The sequence below is a fragment of the Dreissena polymorpha genome, chromosome 11 (assembly GCF_020536995.1).
Source record: "Dreissena polymorpha isolate Duluth1 chromosome 11, UMN_Dpol_1.0, whole genome shotgun sequence".
Classification (NCBI taxonomy): domain Eukaryota; kingdom Metazoa; phylum Mollusca; class Bivalvia; order Myida; family Dreissenidae; genus Dreissena; species Dreissena polymorpha.
This window is the reverse complement of record NC_068365.1, coordinates 6,841,554-6,849,824: the sequence shown is the minus strand read 5'-3', so window position 1 is coordinate 6,849,824 and position 8,271 is coordinate 6,841,554.

Here is an 8,271-nt window from a genome sequence, read left to right as displayed (position 1 = left end):
ACAGTCAATGCTTATACGTGAAGTAGTACAGCAGTTATAATTATATAAGTAGTGTTTAATATAAGCGTATATTACCAGTTGCAACATTTTTTATTAAAAGGATTGATAACCAAATTACGTGCCAATATGTTTAACTAACTAAAATATTGAATATCAGCTGCATAAAAGCTAATTTAATATTTTCTATTATTAAACAAAAACGCTTGACAAAATAAAATATTGCGACTGTTTAAAACTATTAATTTTATTTCGTCTAAACATTTATTTGATTTCTTAAAACAATCATTTTTTTGGAAAGTAAGCAATTACTATTTATAGCTATGTATACGCGAGTGGAATCACTGCTTTTGAACGGTAGGTGTTTGAACAGGTTTAAGGCATTCAAACCCTAAAGTTATTCACACATTAATCTATTCATAACGTATATTCACAATACGATTATTTAAAGCTGGTCGGATCAAATTTGAACGTACAATTGACAACACATTTGGATGAGAATTAACATTGAATGGCAGTCAAATCACGTGGCGGGGGTACATACACACGCATGATTCACCCGTAATTATATTGGAGTGTCTTTTACATTAAAATTGTTCAAGCCGTTATACTTAATATTTAATAACCACTTTTTTACTATTACTAGTATTGGATTTTTATGACGACGATAGAACTTACTCGATGCTGATATCTGCTCAACCATAGCAAAACATGATATCTAAATTATGAAAACTTGCTATATATTATATCACCTTTCTGATAAATGATAATTATTAGGCATTTATACTCCTCACATTACAAACAGAAAGACAAATCGAAATAACATCATTATGCAAGTTAATGAGAGAGATGACCAGTCGGTTGGTTGATGGAAGTGGCATAAAACATGAGATAAATACGCATTGACCACAAGGCGCATGGATTTATTAGTCAAGTGTCCCAAAAAATCATGGCCACGATGCGCATAGCATCAAGTATCTACTATTAATTGTATTTTATATTCTTCGACACTTTGTCGTTTATCTTTCCTTCACAGATAATGACTAAATTTTCGGTATGATGTATTTATCTATGTTTATCTTACTTTATGTTCTAGTGTAGACACATCAAATACAACAATTGCATTTTCGAATAAATTTATTGATTTTTAAGAAATAAGAAAGTTTTGTATTATAGCTAATTTACAAAACGTTATGAAATGTCAAAATTCTTGCACATTTAAATAGTTTTTCTAAGGCTATTGGCATTGGAGCGATTTCATATTTTAATTGGATGATACATATTTACGATCTTTCTTGTTAAATAATTGTCTTAGTGTAGAATATAAATAACTGATTTTAAAGTCATGTATGTATGAAATGTGTTAAAACATCAATAAGGAGAAGTTCCCTGCACAAGAACCATAACCATACACTTTCTTAAATAAGGTTAATTGCCCTTTGTTGTTTCCGTATTATGTAACTTTTAAGGTCTATATATCAGATACGCTACAAGATTTTAATATGAAACTGCACGGGTTCATATAAATCAATGACGAGAATTGTAATGCATCCATACAATTACCATACACTTAAATATGTTTAAGGATTATACCATATATCAAGGAATTTGCACCCATCCATAAACAACAAATATTTGGCGGGGATATCAATTTTAACAAATTTGCTTGTAATGTGCTCGTAAGGCTTGCTTTATTGTTTGTTTGTGTAAGTTTATTATATACAACGATTTACAAAGGCTTGTCGTGGGCGGTTAAATTGCAGTCACGCCTGGCGTCTAGACGATATTTCTGATGGAAATAACCGTGAAAAGGGGGACCTGCTATTGAGACAGTCTGCGTATATTACAGCTGTTCAAGTCGGTTTCATATTGGAATAACATTTAAATAACTTAACTACTATCTTGACAAAATAATTCAGCTTTTTCAGCTGTGAACTTAAATTAACATTGCTCATACAGTTACGAAATGCACTAAAATACTTTATGAACCGATTCAACGTATTTGTTCAGTTGACAATAGCCCTTATTTTATTAGTGACTGTCATAGATAAATAATAAATCTCGATATAATAAATAGTATACACTTCTGAAATAGATATTAACTTTTTGATGCTCTCAATCTGACTGGACTGTTTCAGAAACTGCAGTCTGTATCAAGCTCAATCGAATGGACTTTTCCCATTACTTATCGATAGTGAATCTTAATGGCAGCGCCTGGACATTTTATAAGGAAAGAGCAAACAGGAAAAATTTTACGTTGTCATAAAAATATTGTTAAGCCCAAAATATGCGTCAACTTCTATTTCTTGGTAATTTTAGTTGGAATCGTCTTGATATTTTCGAATCATCATCATCATCATCATCATCATCATCATCATCATCATCATCATCATCATCATCATCATCATCATCATCATCATCATCATCATCATCATCATCATCATCATCATCATCATCATCATCATCATCATCATCATCATCATCATCATCATCATCATCATCATCATCACCATCATCATCATCATCATCATCATCATCATCATCATCATCATCATCATCATCATCATCATCATCATCATCATCATCATCATCATCATCATCATCATCATCATCATCATCATCATCATCCTCATCATCAAAATCCTCCTCCTCCTCCTGCTCCTGCTCCTCCTCCTCATTCTCCTCCTCCTCCTCATCATCATCCATCTCCTCTTCCTCCTCCTCCTCATCATCATCATCATCGTCGTCGTCGTGCCGACCATCAGCAGATAATAATTAATCCTGTTCGTATATCAATAATATTTACTCTTTAACTAAGTATGTAAAAGATAGATACAGCATGTCATTTTCATACACATTATATTTCTTTAAGCACACCAACTCGAACTGTGGTGCTAATTAAAATGATTTATTTAACAATTAAATATGTTATACAAGTATTCAAATGCTGCAATTATTAATTTCCTTCTTAGATAACAAGATGATATTATAAAGTAAATATATCATTTTCTACATATTATTAAATAAGCGTGTATGTGTTTGATATTTTAACATGACGTTGTAAAAACAATGTTTAATAGCTTTATGTTATATAATCGACATTTCTGTGGATTGTGGAATTTCATTAAGTTTCGTTTATGTCATTATTGCATGACTTTTTAAGCTTAACATTGTTTTAATGAGAATATATAATACTTATTACCATGACAATGATGACGAACAAGCCAGACACAAGGCGTAAAATGTAGAACGACACAATTAAGAATGCATTTTAATTTTACGCGTCGCCTGACGGTCTTCGGTTACACACGTATTCCATGCACACATATTGAGTGTAACTTAAATGAACAACCGACCCGAAAACGAATTTATGTTAAGGTGATATTAACATATTATATGCTGTTACAGTGATTGTATAGTCTGTCAGACTAATTAGATTAAAACATTAATAGTTCTGAGGAATACATCATGTTGGCATTTATATTGTGACTGACTTAAAACCTATCATTCCAATTTAACATGAATCATGCTTCCAATTTGGTCAGTTCAAGATCTTTGTATTAACGATCAAACCAATATTGTGTAGCTCGTCCGATGGGAAAACGTATAAACATTATCGTTATCAAACCAAGGTCTTCACCCGCACAGTACGTATTAACCTATTTAAGCCTAGTGGACTCTCCCATCCTTCTAAATTGGATCAATTTATTTTCAAAATTAAGGATGTCTAGTATATTTATTTCTATATTTAGAAAATTTCTTACAGAAATTCCTTTAAGCAAACAGCGCAGACCCTGATGAGACGCCGCTGGGTCTACGCTGTTTGCAAAGGCCTTTTTTTAGACGCTAGGCATATGGGTTAATTTGGCGTATGAAAAACGACTTTCAATATTTGCCATGAGGAATTTTGACATGCTAATGTTCATTTTATGTTACAATTTGATTTGCATAAGGATGTTAAATTAGATTGGTCTAAAAATACCGCGTATTAAAAAAACGTTTTGTTCTTCTCTCGGTAAAACTTTTTTTACTTTCTGTTCTTTATTTAACGATATGTCATATTGCTATTCGTTAAGGATGTTGTTTTACGTCTAACCGTCTAACACATTATTCATAATGTTTTAACAATATTCGTATCGTCTTTTTGTATTTCTGATATTTTTTAATTAAGTTTTATTCCGAATAATAATTGATAAGAACTAACACATGTTAACATCCATTTATGAATCTAAACACATTTTATTTATACCATCTGTATCTGCTGTTAACTCTTATTACAAGCATACATTGAGATGTACCGCGTCATGCGAAAATTAGTCTTATTACATATGAATCCGCGCAGTCAGATTAGGAGCGGCGCTGTCCGCTATAAAATCATGCACGGTTTTGTGGCATCATAAGCGGACAGGGTTTCTCCTGACCGGACGGCGGGGTGTTACATTGTTCGTAGAAGTCATAAGACCTATTTTCGCAGTACGCGTCTCATTTATCAACTGCGACTGACAAAGCAAAACACCAAAATGTAAAAATTTCCACAACATAAATAAGACAAACCGCGGAAAAGCTTCCTTGAAAGAACCATGATTAATCCCATGTTCTTACTTATGTATACTTAAAGGTTACCTCCAGATGTGAAACTGTCACCGGGCAACCCATCTTATAACGTCAACCCACAGTATAACGTCAATCCCCCGTATAACACCAACCCTCCGTATAACGTCATAGTCTCGGCGAGGGAGATGGGCGCCCCTAAGTTGCAGCGCGTACTGAGCTCCGTGGGCATTCCGGATGTTGCACTCGAGACAGAAATCGAAAATGCCTGGCCAGAGGAACGCAGACCATGGGAAACTGGGGTTCAGATAAATAGTCAAACACATGAATTAAATGACGCTTCGGAATCAGTATCTTTGGTAAAGAAACAAAATGACATTATTCAAAGACGAGAAATAATGTTTCGAAATGACTTTCGTGGTGTAGATGATGTAGTCAAAATGTTAGCCTATCTAATTACCCTTAAAAACAATAAATACGATCGGAAATAGATGTTGCCCTCGAACTATGTGGAACGTAAAGTGGCAACAAGTGCTGTTTCAAATACCACGATTCTCTATGATCTGTTGTACAATCTATTGATAAAGTGAGGATGAATTTAACAGTGATAACTAATGTGATTGATTGACAAGTACAAATGAAGCGCATCTTGCCATTAACCCATTTATGCCTAGCGTCTAGAAAATAGGTCTTGGCAAACAGCGTAGAACCAGATGATGCGGCGTCTGAATCGCTTGTTAAATAATTTATGTTTTTGATGTATTTACAAAAATATTATCGTGAAAGGCATCAGTATATTCTTAGATGCCTGATATTGATATAAGATCTGAAGATGTAACCTTTTGCGCGTTGATTTTGTAATATATACAATTCTATTGCAAAATGTGTTAACCTTATTTTAACGTCCTGTTTTATATATAAAAAACATTACATCTAGAGTTGCAGAGGCAGAAGAGAACTCTGAAATGCAGCGCACAGTCAGTTATACGCTGCATGTAATTAATTGCCACACCAACGCACTGCAAACATTATGGTTACAACTATTTGAAAGGTTCCTTTATTTTGTGCCAATGAACCGATTGTAACACAGTCTTACATAGTACATAACACTTTGGTCAACAATACAATATGCATTAAGAACAAATACAAATGTATCACCATCTTGGAACGGTCAGTTTAAAGAATTTTGGATTAAAACCGACTTTATTTACATCTGAACCTTACACTTGGATCGGAGTTTTCACAAAACATGTTTATAACATTAACTGCAGAGCATCACAAGCGAGTTTAAATACCATACAAATATATAAAAAATATCCATTATTAGTATCATTTTATAACCCGATTATCGAAGTCGGTTGTAAAAAAGAACAATGGAAAAATATAACGTCTCAATAAACGATTAAGGGAAACCAAACAAATACTAATTTAATCTCGTATTTGTTTTAAAAGTTTATGAGACATATCATTATACATAGTTTTGATTGCACATTCTTTTTACAGAAGATATCGCAAAACTGAAGGAGAACACACACGCTATTTTCTTGCGTTTTAGTATTCGCATAAAACGTGTCCCTTTTACAGATATCGGTCTTCTTGTTACAATTAAATTGGTTTATTTCCGATAAGTGACAAATTGCTTATACAATAGGAACACCAATGTATAAAATATAAAACACATTAAATATACAAATACTTGCATTGCATAAGCATGTCTTTATCTATAATATACAGATGATATTTGTCAATTTCAATTTTACGATTGAACGTTATTTCACGAGTTGTATTTCTTGCACCAATTTACTTCAATAATCCCCTGACAAGCATAACATAACGTATGCCATACTATCCAATTCTCATTTAGAAACAAGTACTTTTCCTCTAGCCTTGATATTGGCTTCGGAGTTAAATAAAAACATTCAATCAGCTAAATCTTCCCATTAAGTCAGATTGTAGTGAATTCTATTATGGAGAATATCTAACTAATACGCATTTGCTTCACATTATCCCAGATCTAGTATTACTCGGGCCACACAACTGCTTACACAAGACCGTTAATAATTTTGTTTTAATATGGCCAGATGGGGTATTGTGTCATGTTATTTGTGTCTGGGCGCTTGAAGCCGACACGGAAACTTGATTTTAGGAACACAAGCACCAATGTTACCGGAAAGTTAAAGTACGTAATTATCTTCTGACATCAATTGGTTGTGTCGATTTAACAGATTGACACACTTTATTGACAAAGAAAACAGCACAACAATCTTCGTTGTTGGTAGTAGAATATGTTTAATTAACACAAAAACACAAAACAATGTTTGCATTGAAATAAGTCGCATTTACAAAAGCGACCTCGCGAGTTATTTCGTATTAATATTCGCTTTATATCTCGTCTTTTCTCATTACGATTCGTCCCGCAAAGAAATTTCGTAGCGAGTAAAGATGAGATATAGCGAATAGTAATACGTAACTTCGCCATCTTAATTTCCTTGAGATTATCACGCAATTCTCAAACTATGATATAGCAATACATATAAAAGATGCAATGGCGATACGATGGCGTCTTTTCTTTTCAATCGAAATAAGTCACGTGACAACACCGAACATTAAAACAATTAGCATCATCAGATGTCATATAATTCCATAACATATTAGGAGTTTATCGACCATGCCAAAATTATAAACTGTTTACTTATAACTAAATATTGAAGATATTGTCTTGTTGTGGCAGATTATCGATTTATATTCCCAAGTCCAACAATAAATTTATATGCGTTTTATACGCTCACGATTGAATAAACAACACCAATCTATCGCAACCAACACCTTTATATGATATTGCTGCAATAGTAACACCATACATGTAACGGTACAAAGAGGACGGTAATTTAGAATTAAAAAGCATTTTTGGGATTTCAGTAACGTATAGAAATAGTGAAACTCCTTTAACCTTATCAAAAAGAGGTATTATTGTCAGCCATTCTTGTATTCACTGCGAATACCCACTTGCGTAAACGATAGAACACACTAAACAATTCATACGCAACGACATTTAAAATACAATTATTATTTAAGCTATTGTCACACTATAAAAACTGTCGGGATATTAATGCTGAACTTTGCATTAAAGCGTAGGCGTTTTGGGATTTAAACCAGTAGAAAGGCGTGCAAAGCCTCACACTTAATCACAACCGCACAAATTCATTTGATTGTTAATTAATTAGTTGTTTAATATTATATATGCACATTAATAAAAAATGTTGTAGGTACGACGAAATTTAGTTCAAAAGTATCAACTAAAATTATTCCTATAGACAACACTATCTCGAAGCGCTAATTTTACTTTCCTTAATTTGTTACAGTTACCACTGCCTCGGTCAGTGTGAACAACCTAATTATTTGTATTTAGGAGCTACCACTCAAAATGGGAAAACAAGTAAATGGCTATTGCTTTTGTGGAAAATGATTTGTCCGTTCTAAGAACTATTACAACTTCTATTCTATTACTCCTTCTTGAGCTTTAATGGTGACAGTTTTACACACGCGATTAATAATTTTTAGTACTTTCCAACACGAAAAATTATGCCTAAACATGTGATTAATCATAATGCATTAGTGTGATTGGAGGCATTACGCCAACCAAAGCCTTTATAATATCAGAACAATATTATCAATTCAATATTAAATGTTATTATTCATATTTTTTTTCATTTACAATATTTT